The following is a 27,281-nucleotide window of genomic DNA, read 5'->3' as shown; positions in this document are numbered from 1 at the left end:
CTAAGAGAAATAGACAAATTCCTTGAAAGGTACAATCTGCCAAAAGTCCTACAAGAAATAGACAACAGAAATAGGCCTATATCTTAAAGATATTAACTCAATAATTAATAACCTTCCAAAACAGAAAATACCAGGTCCAGATGAGTTCACTAGTAAATTTTACCAAGGATTTAAAGGAAAAAAAATATACGAATTGTTTACTATTTCTTTCAGAGGATAAAGCAGCGGGAATACTTCCTAACTCGTTCTATGAAGCCAGCATTAAAAAAGTACCAAAACCAAAGATATTAAAAGAAAAGAAAAGAACAGATCGATATTATTCCTGAACATTGATGCAAAAATCCTCAAGAAAATATCAGTGAGTTGAATTATACAACATGACCAAATGGGATTACACCAGGCATGTAAGGCTTGTTCAACGTCTGAAAATCCATTAGTGGATTCATCACATCAACAGGCTAAAAAATAAAACTCACATAATCATGCCAATAGATGCAGAAAAGGCAATTGACAAAATCCAACACCCTTTCACAATAAAAACTCTCAGTAAAGTAGGACTAGTAGCAAACATCCTCAAATTGATCAAGAATATCTAAAAAGCACACAGCTAACATCATAATTAAGCTTTCTCACCAAGATCAGGAACAAAGCAAGGACATCTCCCAACACCGCTGTTTTCAAGCACCCCCCATTCAAATACTTAGGTAGAAATCTAATGAAATGTACACCAAATCTACATGATGAAACTACAAAACTCTCACAAATGCAATAAAAAAACTAAATAAATGTAGAGATATTCCATGTTCACAAATATGAAGACTCAAAACGTCAAGATGCTAGTTCTTCCCAACTGATATATAGATTCAATGCAGTCTCCATCAAAATCCCAGCAAGTTATTTTGTGGAGATTGACCAACTCTGAAGCAAAAGACCCAGAATATTCAACACAATATTAGCGAAGATGACTTCTTGTAAGACAGACCCTACCCGGTTCCAAGACTTGTCCTAAAGCTACAGTAATCATGACAGTGTGCTATTGGCAAAGAATACACAAATAGATCAATGAAACAGATTAGAGAAATTAAAAATAGACTCCTGTAAGTGATGAATTTATGTAGCACAGAAGTTTTTGGGGTTGGTGGAAAAAATATCTGTGATACTATGATGAAAGATACATGTCATTATGCTTTGTCTAAACTCACAGAATGCACAACACCAAGAATGAAGCTTAATGTCATAATGTAAATTATGGACTTTGGGTGTTTATGGTATGTCAAAGTAGATTCATCAATCTTAAAAAATGAGTCATTCTAGTGGAAATGTTGATAGTGGGGAAGGCATTAAACTATTGAATGTATAGTGTGCAAGGTATATGTGCAAATCTAAATGAACATTGGCTACATAGCTGTAACAGTAATGCATTAAACAGTTTAAAAAGGATTAGAATAAAAAAATAGGAAAAATAGCATTTAAATTGCAGGGATGCATAAAACCAATAATGTTTATCCTCCATTCTGTTTCCCCAGATCATTTTTCCCCCATTTCTTTTAGCCTCCGATCTCAATTCCTTGAAATTCTTGGCCAAAAACTCTTGGTCACTAGAGCATAAAACCTATCTCCTTTGCATGGGTCAAAGCAACGCTGAGGCACTACTTACACTCCAGAGTTACCAGGTGAGACTTTTCCCTTTCCTTCCCCTTGCTATTTGCTACACGTCTTTGCTGTTTCTCCTGGGAGCCCTTCTTCAATACATTACCAACAAATGATACCTAATCTTAAGATCTGCTTCTGCCAAAGACAGTTTTCAGTTTGGATCTAATAGTTAAACTCTACTGTAGTTTTTATCAATGCATAGAAGGGAGTAAAACTTCCAAAAAACATTAACTTTGATCAGTCAAGCTTGCATGGTATAGTCTTTAGCCTATAACCAATTAATAGTAAAAGAGTGTAGAAATTCCAAACTAAATGGAAATAAAAGAATAATAAATAGTCAAATCAAGAAAATGCTAGTAAGGGGAAGTAAAGAATCACAAAACAGGACAAACAAAAAGCATACTGTAAGATGATAAATTAAAAATTAAATATATCACTGGTTACATTATTAATCCCACAAATATGTCTAGCAAAAACAAAACAAACAAACAAAAACCAGATACAGTGGGCGTTGGACAACAACATCTGCATGGCATTTGCAGGGCTCACCTTGGATGTGAGAACAGTCATCAACAGGGTCTGGATGGAGTGCCAGAGCCACCGACTGACCGTGGAGTACCCGGTCACTGTGGTGTGGCTACATCGCCAGTCTGAACAGCACTACACGCAGAGCAATGGATGCAGGCTGTTTGACATCTCTGCCCTTTTTGTGGGTTTTGGCTTTGAAGGCACCCCCAGATTCCATCAGACTGGCCTTCAGGGGACATAACAAGCCTGGAGGGCCAATGCCACAGGCTGGGGTGCCAAGTCGGGGCGTGAATTTTCAGAGAAGAATTACACTGACAAAGCCATAGACACAGCTGACCTGAGACAGATGACCTGAGCTGGTTATCAAGGCCCTCTCAGAAGTGGTTCAGTCTGTCAGCCAAAACACTGAACTGGCTGTCATGAGGCAAGATCAACCCCTCAAGATTTTAAATCCCAAACAAATTGAGAAATGCATTGCTGAAATTGAAAAAGAGGAGGAAGAAAATGAAAAGAAACAAAAGAAAACATCATGATAAGGAAATCTGGGTGGTAGTGCTTTTTAAATTCAGCATGGCTGATTCTTAAAATGACATGTAGGCATTTCCATTCCATTTATCTACTGTCCAAGTGTCCGGCAATAAACTTCTGAATTTGTTAAAACAACAACAATAGATACACTGAAAACATGCTGTACTATTCCATTCGTATTCAATTCAAAAAGAGTTGCACCTAAATCATAGTGTTTAGGGGTTTATACTTAGGTACTAAAAGTATAACAAAGGAAAACAGACAATCACTTCTTGAACTGAGGAAGAAATGTCAGCACAGTGATTACTTTGAGCAGGGAAGGAGGTTTTTGTTATTTGTAAGGGGCATTGTCTATGATGGTCAATTTTTTTTTTTAAGATTTTACTTATTTATTTGAGAGACAGAGAGAGCACAGGAGCAGGAGGAGAGGCAGAGGGAGAAGCAGACAACCCACTGAGCAGGGAGCCCGATGCAGGCTGGATCCCAGGACCCCGAGATCATGACCTGAGCCGAAGGCAGCCACTTAACCGACTGAGCCACCCAGGTGCCCCTGTGATGGTGAATTTTATGTGTTAACTTTACTGAGAACTAAGGTGCCCTGTTGTTTGGTCAAAGACTACGCTAAATGTTGCTGTGATGGTATTTTGGATATGTGATTAACATTTACCATCAGGTGACTTTAAGTAAAGCAGATCATTTTCCATAATGTGAGTGGATCTCAACCAATCATTTGAAGGCCTTAAAAACAAAAACTGAGGCTTCCTACAGATTTCTGCTTCAACACTATAATAGAAATCCTACTTGAGTTTTCAGACTTTTGGCCTCTCCTATGCATTTGGGACTGAAGACTGCACTATCAACACTTACCAGAATTTTCAACCTATTGGTGAGTCCCACAGTATTCAAATTTGACAGCTCCCACAACTGCATGAGCCAATTTCTAAGATAAATCTCCCTCTCTGTCTCTCTCTCTGTCTGTGTGAATGTATGTATGCATATATGTATAAATGCATGGAAGGGAGTACATACACACACACACACACACACAGAGGAGAGAAAAAGTAAAGAGAAAGAGAAAGAGAGAGAGGGAGAGAGAGAGAATACCCTATCTCAGTATATATCCTGTTGGTTTGGTTTCTCTGGAGAATGCTGACTGATAGAGAGGGCTTCTGAGTTGCTGGCCATATTTTATTTTTTACTTGTGTGATGGTTTACATGGGTACTTTTTTTTTTTTTTTTTGAGTGTGAGAGAGAGAGGAAATGTGTGACTGGCAGGGAGACCAAAGGGAAAGAGAGAAAGAAAATCTTAATTAAGCTCCACACCCAGTCTGGAGCCCATTGGAGGGCTCCATCTCACAATCCTGAGATCATGACCTGAGCCGAAATCAAGAGTCAGAGGCTTAACCGACTGAGCCATCCAGGTTCCCCCATGGGTGTTCATTTTCTAATAATTCTAAGTGTTACATTTATGTTTATGCCATTTTCCTTATGTTTTTATATTTCACAATAGAAAATGAAGCAAAAGTAAGTAATGAGGAAAAAGAAGGGTGAAGGAACCCTTACCAGGGACTGTTATATTTAAACTTCTATGACAGAATGTCCAATTTGCATACCACACTTCGTCATTTGCCCACCTTCCACCATTAACCAGCGTCAAAACCCTGTGACAAGAAACTTCAGTCATGCAGTCAAAAATGCCAGTCCTAACATAGTGAATTTCTCTTCTCCAATAGCGACGTCTTCGTAGCTGTGCTTTTCTTTGCAGTTTTACTCCACCTGAACTGAATTTGTACTTCCTGAAACCTGAGGTAATCTCCTTTAACTTCCTTTTCACCAGAGGCACAGACCAGTTTACCGCAGTGAATAATCCCATGGTTTCCACAGAGAGCGCAAGTCACTTAGCCACTGAAGAATCTGATTTAACCAAAACAAAGTGAAAAACCAATCATTAAAATAGCTTTGGCCTGTATGGAAATCTAGAGATAACCATGTAAGCTTAGTATGATTATCCTCATTTTATAGTTGAGGAAACTGATGTCTGTAGAGCGTATCTAATGGCTCCATATCACTCAACTACCACCATGAAAGAAACAGACTAGGAGTCCAGGGTTTCTTTCAGAATCAGTTTGTTTCTGGTGTATCACTAGTGTTGGCTTCAAATGGGACTACTCTATTTAAATGACTTTCTTGACTCCTAAAGTTCATAAGCAAGCAAAAAACCCCCAATAGAAGGATGTTGTGTGGCAATTTACACTTTCACAGTGTTTTGGGCACCTGGGTGGCTCGGTAGGTTAAGTGCCTGCCTTCAGCTCAGGTCATGATCCCAGGGGTTGTGGGATCAAGCCCGAGCCCCGCATCAGGCTCCCTGCTCAGTGGGAAGCCTATTTCTCCCTCTCGCTCTGCCACTCCCCCTGCTTGTGCTCTTCATTCTCTCTCTGTTAAATTAATAAATAAATTTTCAAGTGTTTTAAATTTATATTTTTAGCTGATTGTCAAGGTATAAATATTGATTTTAATATTACCTTGCTTGTATGTATATTAATATTGTCCAGATGAAGGCACTGAGGTTCAATGATTACTTGGGACTTAAACTTAGAACACTTGAATTCAAAGCCTCTGCTTTGCCCAATTGTCATATTACCCCTATACAATCATATTGTTAGAAATATCTTTAGAAACTTTGTAAGCCCCTCTGGAAATCATATTATTATGCTTGCATAGTTACAGGGGTATTAACTGTGTAAGCGGTATGCATGTGTGTTTATAATTTGTATACTGTCTGCAAAGGTATTGCAATGAAGCCATGAAGTCCTAGAACTTAATGCTATAAATCCAGACGGGGGAGGTAAAGCTAGGCTGATAAATATCTTTAGTTATGATGCAGCACTTTCATTAATTTCAATTTCACTAATTCACACTTCACAATAATTCATTTAGGGCATTTACTAAATTGTTATAAAATGGCCTGAGCTTTTACTATCTATAATGAAGGGGTTGGAAGGAAAATTAATACTTGCCCAGAGAATATAGAAATAACTGAGAAGGATGTAAGAACCTGTTTTCAGGTGTCCAAACACTCCAGAAATCATTTACATACAAGCAATTGATGAGCTAATTTCAACTCATTCTTATCTATTCATTGAGGCCATTCAGCTTCAGAACTCTAGTGCTTTGTTAGTCTAATTCCAATTATAGTATATAAGAGGGTATTGAAAATGCATTTTGAAAAAAATGCATTTCATTAGAAAGAAAAAATTACAATTTAGATCGTTCACTAAGGGAAATTAATCCAGATTGGGAACCAGATTAATGAGTTTTCTTTATTTATGACTAAAAACTTTATGCTCTCTAATATATTAAAGAAAGGAGAAACCATGATCTAGGTTATAGTTTCTATTCTCAGGATTAATTGCTTTTTTAATTAAGAATTTCTGCATTGGTTATCGCTTTAATTATCCAGTGAATATATATTTACATTTCCAAAAGTATATAGGAATTTAACAAATTTCAATTTTAAAACTTGAGAGTGAGTCAAAGGGTATATAAAATACGAGTCCAGCCAGGATGTTTGGTTAAGCATTTACAATAATCTAAGGAAAAATGAGCAAATATTGGTACAAATCCAGTCATGGAATTGAAACTATGCCTGGTAAGCCATTGATACAACACGTGTGTTAGGAGTTATTATCAGACAAAAGGTCAATTAATCAATATACCAAGTATTTACATGTTCATTGAAGACTGCTGGGGGCAAGGTGGAAGATACATAAATCATTCAAAAGTTACTATGAAAAATTATGGTATAGAGGCAAGAAAACCATCTGATTCAAACTGTAACATTAGCACTTAGGAATTATGATTTTTGCCAATTAACTTTATGGCACCTCTATTTCCTTCTCTGCAAAAATTCTGAGAATAATGCTTTCATTCCCCTAGTTGTATAAAGCGGCTACCAGTATCAAAAATATCAATGTGTTCTGAAAATGGTAAATCTCTCTCTAAATACAAGGTATCAATTAGTTTTAGTAATAACCTACAACATGACTAATTTCTCAGAGAAAAATTCTGGGAATGGTGCTTTTAAACAAGTTAAGATGATCACTTCATTTCTGCCACATGAACTGAATGCTCACTGTCTTGCACCAGCTGAAAATCTGTCAGATACGAGATGCTGACCAAGAGTGCTAGGAAAATGCATGATGGAGTGACACTGAAAATAGCAGAGCCAGAGGCGACAATATGATTATATTAATTGCCAACATACAGGACCCTAAAATTGTGTTGCAACACTGGAGAGACAATTGATAATACCTAAGACTCCCAAGAACAAGTGTTTTCCCATTATCAACAATGTAAGTTTGTACATGATGCCATTCCAAAAGCAACTTTGATTTTATCACTGAGATTATATTCCTTGCAGTTTAAAGTAGATTTATTCAATCCCTTTTGTTCTAGGCCAAGTTGATAGTCTAAGCTTCAAACAAACATAACATTAGTTTTTCCTTTTATGCTTTTTTTTTTCAATAGAAGTAAGACAAGTTCCAGGAATGACACTATGATAAATTATAAAAAATTACCAATAGAATAAAGAGTACAGGTGTCACATGGGTTGTAAATTATTCTGATGGCCCAAGGCAACAAGCAGCAAACAATTTGTACAGAATATTTCAGGAAGGCATCACTCTCCAAACAGAGCTAAAGTTCCCATGGAAAGTTACTCATGTAAGTGGGCTTAGGTCATGAAAATTGTTCATCTGAGAACTGCAGCTGGCCATACAAACTCAAGGTGTAAATTAGATAAGGTTCCACTGAATCAGTATCTATCTCTAACTTAGAGACTAGTGAACTAGTTCTTATCTTTTGGAAACTTCACTGGATTTGGGGCTGAAAAAATTTAGCCCAGTGGAAACTTGAGTCTCCATAAGACTTGAGTTGGAGGGTAAAGATTCTAAGTTCAATTTGATAAGTAAGGAGATATTTAATCTTGAGCAAATAAAATAAATTCCCTAAGATTACTTTCCTTATCTATGAATGAGAAAACTGATAGCGGAAGTATTATCAAATGGCTTTGTTAAAATAATCAGATGAAGCCATATATCCCAAATAGTCAGAAACTACTAAGTGGTAAACTATATTCACTAAATCAGAGTTCTAAATATTGCATTTTGTTATTTGTACAGGTGACTTTGTTTTCTATTTAATTTTACACAATTACTGCGCTTTTATATTGATTATGTTTCTCATTGTTCTAATGGCCCATCCCCAGAAAGAACATGGACATAGACAGTTTCCTAAACCCTTTTATCTTCTTTTGCCCTTGCCTTTCTTCTGTCAGTTTTTCAGCTCTCATCTCTGCCTTCCACAGTAAAACATGCTGGACAGGCCTCTTCCTGGATCAGCACTAGTGTTCTAACTGAAGGAGCTGTCATTTTCTTTGTCTACTACTTGCTAAACTTCAGTGATTTAAGAAAATGCTTCCTGGCTCAACTCCCCTGAGTTCAGCAAGTATGTTTCCACTGCCCTTGTTATTTCTGTTCCTAATTGCTAATAGGAAAAGTAAAATAAAATCTAAGCAGTAGAAACTGCAGAAGATGCTGCTTTACTAAGGAGGCTTCCTATAGTCTGCAAAAAAAATTGAATTTCTTTTGTTCTCTTCACTATACGAGATAGATTTAAGGAATTACTTTAAACAGTGGAAACGAATATGTTGAGATGACTATTGTTTGGGAGTGTTTTCCTATTATTCAAAAAGCCCTTTCTTCTCTAGCTGTCTGTCCGGGTTCAAATCCTGACTCAAACACACAGTATGATTTTGTGCATATTATATGAGTTCTGAGCCTCTTGGTTTCTCCTGTAAAATGGGGAAAAATATCATATACATCATGGGATATGAGTTAATGGTTGTAATGATTTAAAAATAATGCTGAACATGGTAAAACTGTAACACATTAGCCATTATCATTGTTATTCAATCTTCTACAATAGATCATGTTACTTAAAAGGAATTCCATCATCCCTTGGGGGTTATACTTGCCAGTTAATGCTCCTATCTACTACATATACTCTGTTTTAATGCATAATGAATGGGATATCTATGTACACATATACAACTAAGTTCACATATAATTAATCATTAAAATTCCTCTAAATATTTTGGTCAGCTATATCAGCTTTTTCAATGTAATTGGTAATTGGTTGGTCAAAAGAGAAAAGGAAGCAAGTTAAGGAGTATTGGACAACATACTCTGTGAACAGACATTCCTAATACCGCTAAGATTTCTTTTTCAACAACTGTAGGAACAATGTTTTTTCTCCACTATATTCTTAGCCACCACATGTTACTGAAGTCTTCCTGCACATGGGCTGTAACATATCCTTGTAAAGGTTAGAAAGGAGGGAGGTGGGCAGAGACTAAACCAGGAAGTCTATTTTTAAAAATTATGTTTAAAACCCTACACCTGCTTAGTTCATTTATTTAGAAAATAATAACCACATATTCTTGGCCAGTAACTGTCACAATTTCCTCTTGAGATTTCCATTATTTTGATATCCTGAGACACATTGCAAATGCTATAACTAAAGCTCTGTGAGCTATTTAATTAAATAAAATTTTATGACTATAATTTATTACCAAAATTTAGGGTTAAGCATAATGACACTGATGTTATTTCTGTGACTCCCTTCCTAACAATTTGAAAAGAAGTGTAAAGAGCTCCAACTCAAAAGTCAGAGGAATCTGTTTGAATTCCATCACTACCACTTACTTATCTGTGAGACTAGAGGAAAATTACTTAGCTTCTCTGAGCTTCTATTTCCTTTTTTTAAAATGAAGATTACAATGCTTTTTACTTTAGAAAGCTGTTATTATAGGAAATAAAAGACAAGATGTACCATTCAGCTGTGCTCTGCAAGGAAAATAATTGACCAAAGGCCCACAACTGCTGCCCCTCTAAATGCACAAGGTGTTTGTATGAGGCCATGCTTCCTGAGGGCTGCTCCGTACAATGTTTAAGAACAGGGACAAGGGAGTGCCTGGGTGGCTCAGTCAGTTAAGTGTCTGCCTTCCACTCAGGTCATGATCCCAGGGTCCTGGGCCCACATCAGGCTCCCTGCTGAGTGGGGAGCCTGCTTCTCCCTCTCCCTCTGCAGCTCCCCTGCTTGTGCTCTATTTCTCTCTCTCTCTCTGTCAAATAAATGAATAAAATCTTAAAAAAAAAACAGGGATAGGAATACAGTCGTATGGATACAGATGGTAGCTACACTTGTGGTGAGCATAGCACAATGTATAACTTTTTGAATCACTACATTGTACACCTGAAACTAATGTAACAGTGTGTGTCAACTATACTCAAATAAAAATAAATAAATAAATAAATAAATAAATAAATAAATAAATACAAAAAGAATAAAAAGAACTGTGTGTGTTCAAGCCAAAAGCTCCCTCCTGAGAGAAACAAGACTTCTTCACTGAAGACTTTGGCAAGAAGATTCCAATGGGCCTGGCCAAACCTTTCTTAGAACTGGGCTGCCATGTAAGACCCTTCACACCAAGTTTCCTCCTTCCCTCTCTCCTTCATGCTGTCTGATCTGTACTGCAATCAGGAAAACAAAACAAAACAAAAACTCATGTGTTCCTCACCCTCTTTATCCATCTCATGCATCTCCCACACTAAATCTCTTACCTTTAATCATATCTTGACATCTGCGAATCCAACCTAGGAAATTATATAACATAGTACATGGCACATAGTATCCAGCACAAAATGTGTATATTCTTGCACACAGAATCTGAAAATAGATTTCTTTATTTTATTTTACATTGTAGCAAAATCATCAGTATATTTTACTTTATTTCTATATAGATTTTCCCCAATACCTTCTGTAGCCACATGTATGCATATTTTAATAATTCTGACAATATTTTTACCTAAAATAGTGCATTAAAAATTAGAATTTAGCCTTATTCTGTCTAGGTTATTTTAAAGGTATGGAGATCACACAAAAGAGACATTTGAACAAAAAGGAAACAGTCATTTAAAGGAATTGGAGTTAGACATAAATGGCAAGGGAAAAACTGAATTGGTTACAGTTTTCTTCCTTATGGCCAATATTTCCCATGGAGCAATGACATGTGTGCATGTCAGGGGAAGGGGATGTCGTCAGAATGTGCTAAAGAGGAAGAGTAGAAAATAGTAGAAAAGAATCAGAAAGGAGAACAAGAGCATAAGCACTCACAAAAAATGAAGGAGACTTAATTTATCTAAAAGATCAAGAAGAAATTTATTTCACATAATTTCTTTTCTCTTCCCTATACCTGCACAATGGAAAACTGAAGTTTTGCCATTCTTGCTCTATAATTCCTGGATAGTCACCTTTGATTCTAGAGTTACATGTGTTACAAAACAAACAAACAAAAAAAGAGGCATGCTTAAAAAATGCATGCTTATGTACTATTATTTTAATTCTATAAACTTGATTGGGAACTTGTTAAGGGCTAAAAAATTGTCCAGAGGATTCATAACTAAAAACAATATGTTTCTTGCTTTTCAAGGATCTACAATGAAGTGCAAGCATTAAAAAAAGTATAGTATACTGTGAAAAATGCTTTATTAGAGGACTGTACAAGGTGCTCTGGAATGATCAGAGGGAAAGATTTGTTCTGCCTATAAGAGCAGAAATACTCTAGGACACTTGGGTAGCTCAGTCACTTAAGTGTCTGCCTATGGCTTAGGTAACGATCTCAGGGTCCTGGGATTGAGCCCTGCAATGGATTCCCTACTTAGCAAGGAGTTTGCTTCTCCCTCTCCCTCTGTCCCTTCCCACGAGAACGAGCATGAGAGTTTGTGCTCTCTCTCTCTCTCTCTCTCTCAGGTTAAAAAAATAAAAAAGAGTGGAAATAGTCAATAAAAAGGTGAAACTGCACAGAGTCTTGAGGAATAGATCTTCTCCAGTGAGATGAGGTCAAGAAACATCTTCTGAGGCAGAGGGATAACAACATCAATAAATTCACAGAAGCATGGGGAGCCATGAAACACCTTAAGAATGACAAATAACTCCTTGTGATTGGAGCTGGGTTGACATAGATGGGAGAGAGCATGGCAAGAAATGAGGCAGGATTGGTGGAAAGAGGTCAAATTATGAGCAGGTGTGTGCTATGCTTTTATTAAGGGGATGAGACCATTACTATCAAACTGTTAAGGAGACTTGTTGAAGCCTCTTTGTTTATTTAAAACTTCATCTCTCGTTCTTATTTCCCAATTGTTTTCCCAGAGCAAACCTCCTTTCTAATCACCATTTTGGACTATGTAGGAAGAGATTTCACGTATATAATTTAGCAAAACAAAAATATTAAAACCATTTAGTTTTTCACTTTTTCTGCATGTCAGCATTCTGCAACTGATTTGGTTTGTATAGTATGCCTTTCCTTCATTTCAAGTGTTGCTAAAATTTATTCTTTGAAAAGCACAAAGACATGCCTCATGGTCAAAGTTAAAAATTTTATCTGAGGGTGTTGAGATCTATGAATAAGAAACTGCAAAAAAGTGGCTTTTCCCATTGGTCTGTATAAATGAAAAAAAAAAATCACGAAGTTAGTTAACTACCCTTTTGTCACAGTGCAATATTATCAAAGTATTCCTTAGAAGAACCCCTAAATTGTTGCTGATACTTCAGGGACTGAACAGAACTAAAGTTTCAGTTCTATATTCTGTTCATCTGGTAAGCAGAGAGAGTGCAGTCTTCCAGCCCCTGTCTACACGGGAGAAAGAGAGAGAGAAAAACTCACATTCCTATTGCCAAATCTTATTGCATAACCTTTCAGACTATCACTTTCAGATCAATGATAATTGCAAAGTTAGGGCCAATTGTATTTGCAAAATTTAAAACCCCAATATCATGTTAATAGGGCATGGGTTTAATCAGCCAGCCATGTAAATTTATTTTTAATCATTACAACAACTTTCACAAATTTGAACAAGTTTCTTTTTAAGCCAGGTTGTTTTGAGTGAAAATTCTTTTTCATCATTTGAGCCACAGCTTTCTTTTATTCAGTACCTGAGCCAGACCCCTATTACCGAAAATAAATAAATAAATAAAGTCCTTTAGAACTTTAAACTGGGCAGTTGTAGCCTGAAACATTAAGCAGAGAAGAAGTCATCAATCTAGAAAGGGAGCATAGGGCTCATCTGCAGCTACCCATGTGGAATTGTTTTATAACGATTCAGGAAACTCAATCCTTTTAAAGTAAATCATTAGGAACTTTGATGCTTCAAAAGTCTAGATTATGGATTTTTCCATTAGTAATTTGATAACGTCTAAAGGTATAAAACATATTAGGGAAGAAAAATTTTTGAAAAATTTTATCTTGTCAAATTATGTTGAAGTTTTTTTTTTTTTTCAGATAGTATTTTTTGTAAAGATATAGAATGATTGAATTCTAAATGGACTCCAGGGAATTTTTTTCAAACATTGTATTGTTTCAGGGGGAAGGAGGCTGATATAGGTAATGATTCAAAGAGCTAGGTATTGTAACTATGTGTAACATAAAGATAATATATTTAAAGCATGTGAATACTTCATCAATCTATTCCTGAGGCACTAGAATAAACCTATTTAATATTATACGGTTGCATTATAAATAGCTTATAATCACTTGAAAAATATAGTGATTATCAATGGTATTACCTTTTCTCTAATGCCCTGGACTCTAGGACACATTCTGCAGTGTATTTTCTCGTCCCTCCCTGAGTGTGTACCTGCGATGTAAGACTAAGGTGACAATAGTAAAATTTCCATGACATAAGATTTTCATATAAAAATTTAAATACTTTAAATTGTCAAAAACTGCAACTACAGGCAAGACATGCTTGTATTAACATACTATTATAGAGGAGATTATATTAAATTTTATTTAATGGAAAACCCATGTACACATATGTTTATCCTCATCCTAGATATGTTATATGCTCTTTGATTAATTTTCCATTCATATTATCGGTCTTAGAGAGGAAGTTATAGGACCTGTGAACAAGACATGACATTTTAAGGAGACATCATATTTAGGCAGTGTTATATGCGTTTTGTTGTTGCTGTGTATCATTAGTATTTTGTTCCTCTCCTTGACATCTCTGTGTTGATCAACATCAATTTCTGCAAATAAGTTAGCTATGATTTTGAAAGAGATTGCATTGAATCTATACATTGATTTGGGGAATATTGTCATCTTAACAATATTAATTTTTCCAATCCATGAACATGGTATATCATTTCATTTACTTAGGCCTTTAATATCTTCAAATAATGTTTAGTAGTTTTCAGTGTACAAGTCTTGAACTTCTTTTGCTAGATGTATTTCTAAGTAGATTTTAAAATGATATTTTAAATGGAATTGTTTTCAGATTGTATATAAATACAACTGCTATTTTGTATATTGATCTTGCATTGTGCAAACTTTCTTTACATTTAAGGGAAGTTTGCTGGATATAGAATTCTTGGTTGATAGTCTTAATTTTTCAGCACTTCGAATATGCAATCCTACGGCCTTTTGACCTCCCTCATTCTGATGAGAAGTTAACTGTTGATTGTGTTGAGATTCTGCCTATGATGTTTTCTCTTGCTGCATTCAAGATTCTCAGTTTGTCTTTGATGTTTGACAGTTTGTCTGATGACATGCTATGGCTGTATCTCTCAGTTTAGTGTACCTGATTTTCAGATGTGTAAATTAATGTTTTTTCCTTCAAATTTGATGCTTAACCATTATTTCTACAAGTATTCCTTTGTATCTTTTTTCACTCTTATTTCTGGTAGGTACACTTGATAGTACCTCACATATCTCTGAGTTTGTGTTCATTTTTCTTAATTCTCCTTTCTTTTCTTCAGAAAGGGCACTTTTTTATTTATTTTTTTAATTTTTATTTTGTTATAATAGTCACCATACAGTACATCCCCAATTTTTGTTGCAATGTTCCATGATTCATTATTTGCATATAAAACCCAGTGCACCATGCAATATGTGCCCTCCTTAATACCCATCACCGGCCTATCCCAATCCCCCACCCCCCTCCCCTCTGAAGCCCTCAGTTTGTTTCCCAGAGTCCACAGTCTCTCATGGTTCATTCCCAGAAAGGGCACTTTTAATTGATCTATATTCAAGTATGTTAATTTTTTCCTCTACCAATTAAAATGAGTCTCTGAATCTCTCCCTGAATTTTTCATTTCAGTAATTATAGTTTTCAATTACAGAATTTCTATTTGGTTCTTTTAAAAAAACTTTATCTTTATTGATGTGCTTTATTTTGTGAGACTTCCATTTAAATCTTTAGAAATGATTCCATTTGTTGAACATATTTTTAAAGACTGATGTAAAATCTTTGCCTTCTAAATCCAATATATAAGTTCCCTCAGGAACAATTTTTATTGCCCGTTTATTTTCATTTGTTTGTTTCCTCCATACATATAGGACAATATTTTCTTTTTTTTTGCATATTTCAATTTTTAAAATTATACACACAGTCAATTTGAAATATTGAAATGTGGCAAATCTGGAGATCAGATATTCACTTTCTAGGGTTTGTTGTTGTTGCTTTTTATTGTTGCAGCTTGTCATGGTTCTTTTTCTCTGTTTAGTGACTTTCTTGATCTAATTCCCTAAAATATATTGTCTTTGTTGTATGTGGCTAGTAAAGCTTCTGATTGATAACTTTAGTGGTCAGATAATGTATGGATAGGAATTTTCTTAAATGCAATGAATCAATAAACTTTCCATGCTGTGCTGAAGGTCTTTGTTTGTGTATTTGGGGACATCTTTAATGTTCCTTCAATCTACAGCTCTGCCCTAGCTTTCACTTTCTCATTACACAATGTCTCAAGGTCAGGCAGAGTTGAGAGATTAAGGTCTTTTCACACCTTCCCTGGGCATTCACAAATCTCTATACATGTGTATGTCCTTTTAGATTCCCAGGAATACTCCTTTGAAAATTGAAGAATTTCAAAGCCCCCTACTGACATCCTTTTGCACCATATTTTCTTTTCATGCTTTTATTCGCCCCACTGGGTAAATTGCTACCTGAGACAATTGTGATGTTAGAAAATTGCCACTGGTTTTTTGACAAACACCCTGAAAACAGGTCTTTTCCTACTGAAGGAGTTTTGGTTAAGGTAAAATATATACAAGCCCTGTGAATCAGGCTTGTCCAGAGAGCCTTCAAATATGTGAAATAATGACAGTTCTTGAGAATGGGGCTTTGGGGTGAGCTATAAATTGATTCTATCCTCCTTCAGTGTATGCTAGTCACCTGACTTTCAGAGCTACTGGGGTTAAAAGGCTGCTGATTTTTAAATCTATTGCAGGACTGGGAAGAGGCTTATGAAGATAGGACAAGGTAAAATGTCACAAAGTTTACTATTCCTACTGAGAGTCAGTGGTTTCATTGAATAAACACTCCTCCACTGTTGCAACCATTGATTAATTTCCAGAATTTGAAAAGGTTGTTTCTGACAATTTTTGCCAGTGTTATTATTCTTATGTGAGGATCAGATTTTTAGAGGTTTTTCTCTCCACCATACTGGAAGTGCTTCCCTCCTTCACTATGATTTTTATAAACAGACTAAATGAAAACCTAGACATTTTTATAGCTTTCCACTTTATGTTTGTCAAATGAATTTGTAAGGAAAAGAAAGAAATCTAACTGATTTTGATTATAGTACTAACTATATTGTTATTTTCTAAAGATACATTACTATTCAAAAATAGAACTGTTGAATCCCAGATAGTTCTGAAATTTGTATAAATACTTCACTTTTCAAAGAGACTAAATACTTTGATCCCATTTCTATCCCTAAATCCCAGATCAATACCTATACTATCAATACCCAGGGCTGCATCATGATTAGGCTATATGCTATTTAAATCTATCTACCTCTGTGTGTGTGTGTGTGTGTGTGTGTGTGTGTGTTTAAAAAATAGCACATAGCCTGATAATAATGGTGTATTAGGTATCTTTCAAAGTTTTTATACATCTATGCATATTCTTATTGTTAAGTCTATTAAATTGCAAACCATGTGTGTGTAAGCTAAGTGTGTATGCTCAGAGATATGGCCATGTTTAACCATCTTGTTATGCCTGCTAGGTATTTTCATAGTGCCTTATAATTAGCAGGCATTCAACATTATTTCTGAGTAAAATATAATCACCAGTCATTGTCCAATATCTAATGGGTCTGCTACATAAATATTTTCCATAAGTGAATGAATAATGTTCACCTACATATTTACCTTTCTTAGTTAATGTTAGAATAGTGCACTCCCGACAAACCTAACGCACCCTCTCCCATAATGTGGCAATTGTATCCCTGATTCTGACTAAAGAATTTATAAATACATAAATCTCTACAAATGTATTTAATGTCATTATTTGCACAATAATTGTCTTAAGGAGAGAACACTAATTTTGTATACATAAGACAGGCACATAGTCATTTTTAGAAAAAATTTATCTGGATCTTGGCTCCTAAATACACTTGTATTCATCATCTGTGCATTACTCTCTCCCCTCCATTTTGTTATTCATTCATTATTCATATGCTTTACCTCTAAGTTTGAATTTACACATCTTCTTTTAACTCACTTTGTTTTCTGATTTTTATTTTGTTTTATAATAATTTTGAATGAATCTACTCCACCATGCCAAGGTTTTTCCTATATACTGATAATTATCTTTTATGTGCTTAGCACTGTGATTTTCCATGACCGTTTTAATATGGACACTGAGTTTTATTCAGATTCCTGGCTTGACCATACCTAATCTTTCCTTTCTCAACTGATCCTCAACCCTCCATGTCAGTTAAAAAAATAAATAAATCCTACATCCAACACCACTCCTAACGAGAGGTGAGATATATATTTTCTTCCTTGAATCTGGGAAGTCTAACACCTGCTTTGACTGGTTAGTAGAGCATACCTGGCACTTCTAAGAACAGGTCATAAAACACTATACAGTCTGCTTGAGTCTCTTGGAACATTTGCATTTAAGATGCTCCCTTTCAGAATGTAGCTGCTGCAATGTAAGACACCCAAGTCACGTGGAAAGGCCATGCATAGGCATCCTGGCTGACAGACTCAGGTGAAACCAGCTTTCATATCTTCACAACCCTTCTAGCAGACAATATTGTACAGATAATCTCAACTCCCAAACGTTCACATCATTCCCAGCTAATTGATTCCTCTCAGTTGAGGCCCCAAATATAGACAGTGGCAGACAAGCCATCGCATTTGGCCCTGCCTGAGTTCCTAAGCCATAGAATTTGAGTATAATAAATCAGTTGTTCTATGTCTCTAAGTTGGGGTTGTTTGTTTTACATTAATAGGACTAACAGATCTGGCCTAGTTCCAAGTCCTCTCTGTGATCACACACACTGCTCAGTGAGGTCCTGGTGAGTACAGTCTGACAATTAGCATATCAGTCCTCCAAGGAGTTTTGAGAACATTGTTTCTTAGAAATTCACTGGGTGACATGTATTTTCTTTTTCTCTCTCTAATGTCCCTTTCTCTTGGAGATAACATCATGGTTCAAAGATGTAAGTCAACACACAACCCTGGACACTTGGTTCTCTCCTTGTAACACTGTATGATTTGGGAAAGGTAGAAAGTGTCTAAGGAAAAACTGGCAATTGAGATATCCCATAGTCTCAATACATCACAGTTTTCACTAAAACTGGGGCACCAAACATTTTGAAAACTTATTGTTGAGCATGAAATGACTGGTCCATTAAGTGGTAATAAATGTTCAGAAAGAACATTGGTTTTAAATTAAAGCTGTCACTAAGATCTGTTTGTAGTAGCAAAGTGCATATAAAGTAGCAAACTGCCTCCCTGGGATCAGGTCTGCTCCTGCCATTTCATGTTGCCATACATATGCATTATGTTACTGTATTCACCTAACTGAAGCTTGCACCACTTCATTAATGGAAATCTACTACAGTAAGTGATAAAAAATCCAATCCAAATCTGTAGACTTTAATTTTGAACCATTAGTGCAAAGTTTTATATAATCCTGTGCTAAGTAAAAATGGTACCTACTTGGCTGATAAACTTGACATAACGTAAGGCTTCCAATTATGCTAACAGTGAGAAGATGCCTACGAAATAAGAGTAATCATTTCTTTTAAATATTTTATATTTATTTGTATTAACCTGAGGAAAAAAATACAAATTTTTTAACTTTCTCTTCAAAAAAGCTATTATAAACCTTTCTCCAAAATAATCAATTAATATTTCTTTGTGTTAATTTCTAAAGGTATAGTTTATACATTGAGCCATATTCTTTTTTTTTTCTTTATGGTGACACCTCAATTAACTTTATTTTATTTTATTTTATTGATTTTTTTATTATGTTCAGTTAACCAACATATAGTACATCATTAGTTTTTGATGTAGTGTTCAATGACTCATTAGTTGCATATAACACTCAGTGCTATATTCTGTTCCTTGAAGTTATTTGTAGTTGAAGAAACAAATCATCCAGAGTGCACATTAATTTAATATTTGTTCTTCAAGAAAATAATGATTAGAAAAAAAAGAAAAATAGCAAGATCTATGGAGACTCTCTTCTTAGGATGCCCAAGAAATGTGTAAGTAGAAAAAGAAAATTAAAAGAGTAAATTAAAGATCACATTAGAAAATAAGACACCTATAAATAAAACATTATAAATGTAAGGAGAAGATATATTAATTCATATTTTCAGAAGAAAGATGAAGCATATAGTTATGTCCTTTTTTTTTACCTAAGAATTTCACTAAAAATTTTATAAAATAGGTTGCTCAAATTATATGTCTCTAAAATTGTAGGAAATTAAAAAGCAAAGTAAGAAATTAATTTGGGGGAAAAGCAAGATTATAAGAGTCTAGTACATAACTTTAGGAAATTTTTAAAACAAAGTGTACTGAGGTAAACAAAAATGTGTATTTCATAATTTTTGTATAATATAATATTATGCAATAGTTTAAGGATTTAATAAATCTAAAGAAACTCCTCCTTTTTAATTTCAGTATTGTCCAGATTCAAGCATAACAAGGCCTCCTAAAAATCAGATTGTTGAGAAACGAACTTATTTTTTTAGATTGTCTTTTAAAAATATTTATTTTAAATTTAATGTACTTTAAATCTTTCCAAGTGTATGTTGTACCTAGCATTAGGCAAATTGCAATGAAAATATATGCCTTAGTTTTTGTTTGGTTCAACAAGCAAGAATTATGTGGAAATGGCAACTTTTTAAAGTAAATTGATTATAAAAATAATTAACTTTATTTAAAATGCTTAAAATCAATTATAGAAGAATGCTTTCTTAATAGTTAAAACTATCTGGGGCTAATATAATAGTCTACATATTTTGATACATTGATGCATTGCAAGGCACTTGGAATACTTGGATGAATAGAAAAGCACTTGGTTCTGTCAAAAAACCTAATATGTATTAGAGTACAGAGATGAAGAAAAAGATAAATTACAGAACAATGCCAGAAGCTTAATGATCAAAGAATGTATTAGGTACAGAGATCACAAGATGAAGGAGCTATCAATTCTATTTGGAGAGAGGTCAGAGATGTCTTCCCTGGAGAAATTCTTTCTGAGTGTTTTTGAGAAATAATTGCTTCACTTTGAGGACATGGAATGAATAGTTATTACAATTAGAAAGAATAAGAGTGAGGAATGTATGGTAGAACAGAAATTTGATTTTAATGCATTGTGCTACTGTGTCAGTAAGTGAAGTGTGAGTTATTTGAAAAAAGCACACATCCCTGGACTGTTTTCTGCCACTCTGTATCCTGTAAACTGGAAAGGACTGCATGCATATCCATGAGAAAGGTCTCACACAGTGCTGTGATGATAATAAAATAGCTTCATAGCTTTCTTTGAATTTGTACTTATATCACATTCCTATTTCTAACTCTCTATAATACAATGTCAACCATTTTCCTTAATTGGTATGACCAGAAGAAAATATCATTTATACTGGTTCACTTTTTTAAAGATTTTTATTTATTTATTTATTTGACAGAGAGAGAGACAGCCAGCGAGAGAGGAACACAAGCAGGGGGAGTGGGAGAGGAAGAAGCAGGCTCCCAGTAGAGGAGCCCAATGTGGAACTCAATCCCAGAACGCCGGGATCACACCCTGAGCCGAACACTTAATGACTATGCTACCCAGGCACCCCTATACTGGTTCACTTTTTTAAAGTGAAAGTAGATAGTTATGTTGGGACAGCTGGTACCAAATGGGGCTGTCACAAGTCAGTGAATAAGTGTAGTAACACCACTTCTATCTCTCGTCTCCTGTCAATCCAGTCTACTTTCTCTTCTAAATTGATCCATGTTTAGGAGAAACTAACCAGATCTTGATCACTCTGGGAAACTTTTAACAGTTCCCAATTATCTTTTAGACAAGGAAAGATTAGTTTTTAATGAAGATTTTTATTTTATAGCCTCACTAAGCCATTCCACATTCAGCTGTTACTATCTCTCTACATGTTCTTTATAAGAGAGTCAAGCTAGGTGACTCATTATTTAATGCATGTATCAGGGAAATATTTTCACATTAAATTGTTTGTGTTGTTTCCCAACACAATTTTTTCTGCTTTTATTCTTTAATCTTCCTGTCTTCTGCCCCACTATCTTCACTTAGGGAGCAGCAAGGGCTTTCTATATGCATTGCCTTCAAAGTAAGTTGACTTTTATAGAAAGTTGTGAAAGAAGAAAAGAGAAGAGCTCAGTTTTGAACTTTGGTTAAACTTTCAGTTTTGAAGAGCTAAAGACTATACAATTGAAATAAAAGGCTCTGAAGATTAGAAGAGCTTAAGAACCCAAACCTAAGGTTTCTATCATGAACAATAAACTTCCAGTAAAATAGAGGAAGATACAGATTGCTCTCCCCTTACAAGGCTAGGATAAGAAATGCTGGGGTTGTGTTGAAAAAGGAGAAAGAAGACACTTTCCAGGGTACAGAGAGATGGGTTAGCTAGGATAAGAGAATGGGTCTGGAGGAATTAATGAGCATAAGTAGAATCCACATTATGGTTCCCAAAAGAATGAGTACTGTTTTTTCTTGGCTCCAAGAAACAGGTGGGAGCCAAGTTCTCACTAGTTATTATTGGAAACTAGGAGGCATCCTGCCTGTATTGACTGTAATATTATCTGTCCTTTTTACACTCAAGCAGTGATGATCTCTCACCTTCAGTAGTCCAAATGTCGCTGGTCAATAGCCCACCAAGAGCAACATAAAGAACAACCTAAAACTACAATGACATATCACCTCACACCTGTCACAATGTCTAAAATAAAAAATACAAGGAATGACAGGTGTTGGCCAGGATGTGGAAAAAGGAAAACCCTTTTGCTCTGTTGGTGGGAATGTAACTAGTGCAGCCACTCTGGAAAACAATATGGGAGTTCCTCAAGAGTAAAAAAAAAAAAAAAGAAAAATAGAACTACCCTATGATCCAGCAAAGACACTACTAGGTATTTACCTGAAGAATACAAAAATACTAACATATATATACTATATACTATATACTATATATATACTAACATATATCTTAGGGATATATGCACCCTGATGTTTACAGCATTATCTACAATCGCCAAATTATGGAAACAGCCCAAGTGTCTACACCTACACACACACACACGCACACAAACACACACACACACACACACATTCAGACGTGAAAGAGAATGTAATCTTGCCATTTGCAACAACATGGATGGAGCTAGAGAGTATAATGCTAAGCAAAGTAAGTCAGAAAAAGACAAATACCATATGATTTCATACATATGTGGAATTTAAGAAACAAAATAAATGAGCAAAGGTGAAAAAAAAAAGAGGCAATCCAAGAAACAGACTCTTAACTATAGAGAACAAACTGATGGTTACTAGAGGGAAGGTGTGTGTGGGGGGGGATGTGTTAAGTAGATGATGGGGATTAAGAGGGCACTTGTGATGAGCACTGGGTGTTGTATGGTATTGTTGAATCACTATATTGTACACCTGAAACTAATATTATACTGTATGTTAACTAAGTGAATTTCAATAAAAACTTTAAAAAAGAACAACATAATGAAATTAGTTTTATGTGACCTAACTTGTCTGGATGTTTAAACAACACAGTGAGGTCAAATTTGAAGACCTTGAATACAGGAAGGCAAACAGAAAGGAAAGGGATGCTTTTCCCACTCTTTCTCTTTAATCTTGCACCTTCTTGTCAACCTGGATAGATGAAACACAAAGTTACTCCAGGGCTCCTCACTTCCCCTCAGAGATGTTAAAGCTCCCCATCACCATTTTTTGTGAATTCCATCTTCTGCTTCTACTCATACTACCCCTTTGCCTGAATTATTATCACCTCACTCCTTGCTGCTATGAGATGTCCTATTCATCAGCAAAGAATCAATATAGTACAGGCTATTTGAAAATCTAATTGTTAATAGTCTTCATTAGAGAATTTGTAGCTTTAAGCAGTATTATCTGTCAATGTTCATCTCTAGTTCCTTTTTGATAAAATTTTCTCAATAAATCCAATCATATGTAATAACTTCTTCCATGAAAATTGCATCCCACTCTTTGGTTTATAACGAGCCTGTAAAGTATCAGTCAGAAATTTTGGTTGTGATAAATCTTCTTTTGGCCCAGATGCTAGTAACTAAACTGATGGTACCAATTTCTTTTCAAAAGAGGGATTTAACTCTCTTTATAACCAAGTCAAAGATAAAGACCTTAAAATTATCTTTCATGTTCCCTTCCATTTCCCCTTACGAGGTTTCCTAGATGTTCTAGAATACTTAACCTTGCCAGCATTATCCGATAAGGATGCTATTTGTTCTTCCCGCTTCCTTCTGGCATTATCAGCCCTGAATTTGTATTATCTTACAATAATACTCTAGCTTGTGATATTTCTGAAATCATTTTTGCTATCTTAGAGTTTACCTATATTTCCTTGTCAGTGTTCCCACAGAGTAGAGGTGGGCAAACTACCATGCAGGGGATCAAACTGGCCCATTGGCCTGTTTTGTTTTGTTTCCACACAGGTAACTAATAATGGATTTAAAATTGTTAACAGGTTGTATAAAAAAGGAGACTATGCAACAGAGACTATGTGTAGCCGGCAAACCTACAATATTTACTTTACTAATTGCTGTTAACAATTAGTCACTTTAGAGAAAAAGTGCACTGACCCCTTCTATTTGGTCACTGTCATTACCACAAAATATGCAGGCTCCCAGTCTAGGATTTGTAGTCAGTCTCCCATGCAGGTATGTACCAAATAAGGATTATTGGAAGTCCTGAAAGGGACTCAACTATAATGTATTAATCTCTGTAAATTCTGGAATCTTCAACAATCCCACGGCTTTTGTTTTGTTTTGTTTTTTCAGTCCAATGGGACCCTAGCTATGGTGAATATTTAAATTAATTCTGATTTACTATCCAATTGACTGCGGTTGAGATATAGTTCAGATAAGGTCATCTGCTTTCTTGCATCTGTATATTTCTTATCTAAGATCATCATTGCTAAAAAGTTAAATAACTACTTAAGCTTTTTTTTCTGGTTAATAATAATCTGCGTGAAATCTGAGTTTTAAATATTTACATTTGTTTTCAAATATATACTCACACCATGAATTAGATCAGTAGTTTAATCATTAGGTACACATGTGTAAATATACTATAGAATTTGAACCTTTCTCTTTACATGATAATTTTTACCTGTGCATATTTTAAAATATGGTAAAATGCAAAAAAGGGAAACAATTTTGATTTCGACATCTTCAGTGTTACAATAACTAGCCTCTCTTCTGAAACAAAGAATGAGGTGTTTTTATTCAGGGATATCATACAGTTATATTAATAAAATAGCAATGAAAAGAGTTTAAAATCCATTTTTAAAAGAAAAATATTTATTTTCCCTGAAATAGTGGTGACTATTTCTATTCTCTGACAGTAGGGGAGGTTCCATTATTTCAAAGGTTACATTATACCTCTGCCGAGAGAGTGAAAAAAAACAGTCAATTCACTGAAAATGAGAATGACAGGACCACAGTTGCATTCATTTAAATCTTGAAAATTTATAGAAAGCATTTATCTCAAGGTGAGCTGTTAGGTGCTGTTGTAAGAGTGCATATTATCCAACTAGTCATCAGCATATCCAAATGAACAAACAAAAAGGATTAGAAGAATTTAGGACAATTCTCTTTGCTTTACATTTGTCATGCAAGAAATAATGAACTTGGTTCTCTATGTGCCCAGAAAATGATTGGCAGGGTATCATTAACAATGAAAAAATCAAATGTTTTTACTAATACTCTTCTCCCATATTCATTGGTGTAGCAAATGGAAATGCTAAACAGTAACACACCTGCCACCTCCAAATACACATTCTGATGTTTATTATTCAAGCAATAGTTTATTTCCTGAGTGAAGATGCACTAAGCACTATCTGAGCCAAATTGTTAAGGAAGCCATTGCCACCTCATTACTATCTGCTTTCGCTTCCCTCTATTCACTAAGCCTCTACTTATCACTCCACAAAACTGGTATCCTCATCCTTGGGATATTAAGAGACATTAATTTGGGTGCTGCCACTAGAAATATCTATAACACCAGTGATTCATTTCTTCATCCCATTCTTTTCCTAACATATCACATTGTTAGATACACTGTTTTCTCTTACCATTTCTCTGAAGGAGATGGAAGCTACCAATCTTAATGAACCATTGATAAAATCAGAAATGAAGTACAAGTTCTGTTAACTGACTTCCACCAAATCAATTTTACGGATTACTTAATACTCTCAACACAACTTGTAAAACATATTAACTAAAGCATATGCTAGTGGGCTACTCTTTATTACATCTGCACTGATTTTGATTTACCAGGTGTTTATTGGGTTTGCACATCAACCAGTTTAATTTTGATATAATATTTCACCTAATAACATAATTTAATTAAACCTTATATATACCAGCAAAATATATATATGAAAAGATAATCATTTTAGCACAATTACTGAATGGCTTAAATATTGTGGATATTGTGAGAAAAACCAAAAACTTAATGACCACATGTAGAAGTAAATTTTCCTCCAGCAATATGGCTCAACATCTTTTTAAGGGGAGCTAAACTCACTTATTGATAAATAAAGTTAAATTAAGAAATCACTACACAATACAGAATTAGTTTCCTTGTTATCTACAAAAAAAAAAACTCAGAAAGCATTATATGCATCACGAAATATATTTTAAAAATCAAAGAAAGAGTATAGTAATCATGTACAACAAAGCAGACGAATTTTCAAGTTTCCAGGATTTCATTATAGGAATATCACATATTTTAAAAATTGAAAAGTTACAAGTCATTTATGACCAGATTAATGTGACACACAAAAATTTGCATGTGCCAACTTAAACAGGAATTTTTTTCTTTCTCTATATTTGAAGAACATAGAATCATACTTTCAAATACAAATTATTGGTTAGTGATATGTCATCTTTCACCCAGCCTATAAAGTAAGTAGATCTGAGTGTTAAATGCAAAATTATTTGAGTTCTATTTTGGAATAAATGGCAGATAATTATGTGTCTTATGAAACTCTTAAAAGTTAACAACATTAACATACAGTTTATAATATACCATTCACAAATAACAAGATTCCAAATTCAATAATTCAATAAATCTTGAAGAAAATGTGACCTCCATTTTTAACACCATGACCCAAAACTCCTAAACTAAAGGAAAACTATGAAGAAAATGTTTTAAGTGATATAAATCTAACTGGAAGTTTGGCAGTATAAGGAAAGTGACGTTAAATGTTGATCATTTGTTAGAAAAAAATATGTATCATATGACATCATAACTGTCCTTCATAAAGCAGACATGTCTAGAATGGAAAGGATAACATAGGACTTTGTTTAAAAAAATAGTTTGTCTAAATAGATGATAATATTGGGGCACGTGGGTGGTTTAATCTGTTGAGCATGGACCTCTTGATTTCAGCTCAGATCATGATCTCAGGGTGGTGGAATCGAGTCCTCTATCAGGCTCCCTGCTCAACAGGGCATCTCCTTGAGATTCTCTCTCCATCTCCCTCAGCCCCTCCGCCAACTTGTGCACACTCTGTCTCTAAAAAATAAAATAGTAATATTACGAACAACATTGAAATTACTATACTGTAAAATTACTATTTTTCATCTAATCAATTTACTGGTTTTATTTTCCAAATGAACTTTTTAATGTTTTTTTTTAGAATGATGCATTATTAAATGTTTTTGTGATAAGTAGTTTCACAGAGTTTTTCAAATTATTAGTAACTACATATGCCAAAATAATTGATGACAGCATCTACATTATAGAGTCTCCAGTGTTAATGAAATTAGCAATAAGGCATTCTTCTTGTTATTCATCTGAAAATTTTAATTTATCTTTTTTGGTACTTTTTCTGATGTTCTAAATAACATCAGTCTAATTTTTCTACCCATAGGAACACTATACACCCATTCACAGCTTCAGCAGTGAGTTTATCACCAGTGA

The 27,281-nt window shown here is 34.8% G+C and overlaps 1 pseudogene; it reads left to right on the top strand.

Moving 5' to 3' along the window:
* The first annotated feature begins 2,086 nt into the window (after positions 1-2,086).
* LOC103662211 lies at positions 2,087-2,714 on the top strand (annotated as a pseudogene).
* Positions 2,715-27,281: the final 24,567 nt, after the last annotated feature.

The sequence above is a fragment of the Ursus maritimus genome, unplaced genomic scaffold (assembly GCF_017311325.1).
Source record: "Ursus maritimus isolate PB19 unplaced genomic scaffold, ASM1731132v1 scaffold_17, whole genome shotgun sequence".
In the NCBI taxonomy this organism is placed as follows: Eukaryota; Metazoa; Chordata; class Mammalia; order Carnivora; family Ursidae; genus Ursus; species Ursus maritimus.
Note: the sequence above shows the minus strand (reverse complement) of the source record. Positions and strands in the feature narration are given on the sequence as shown.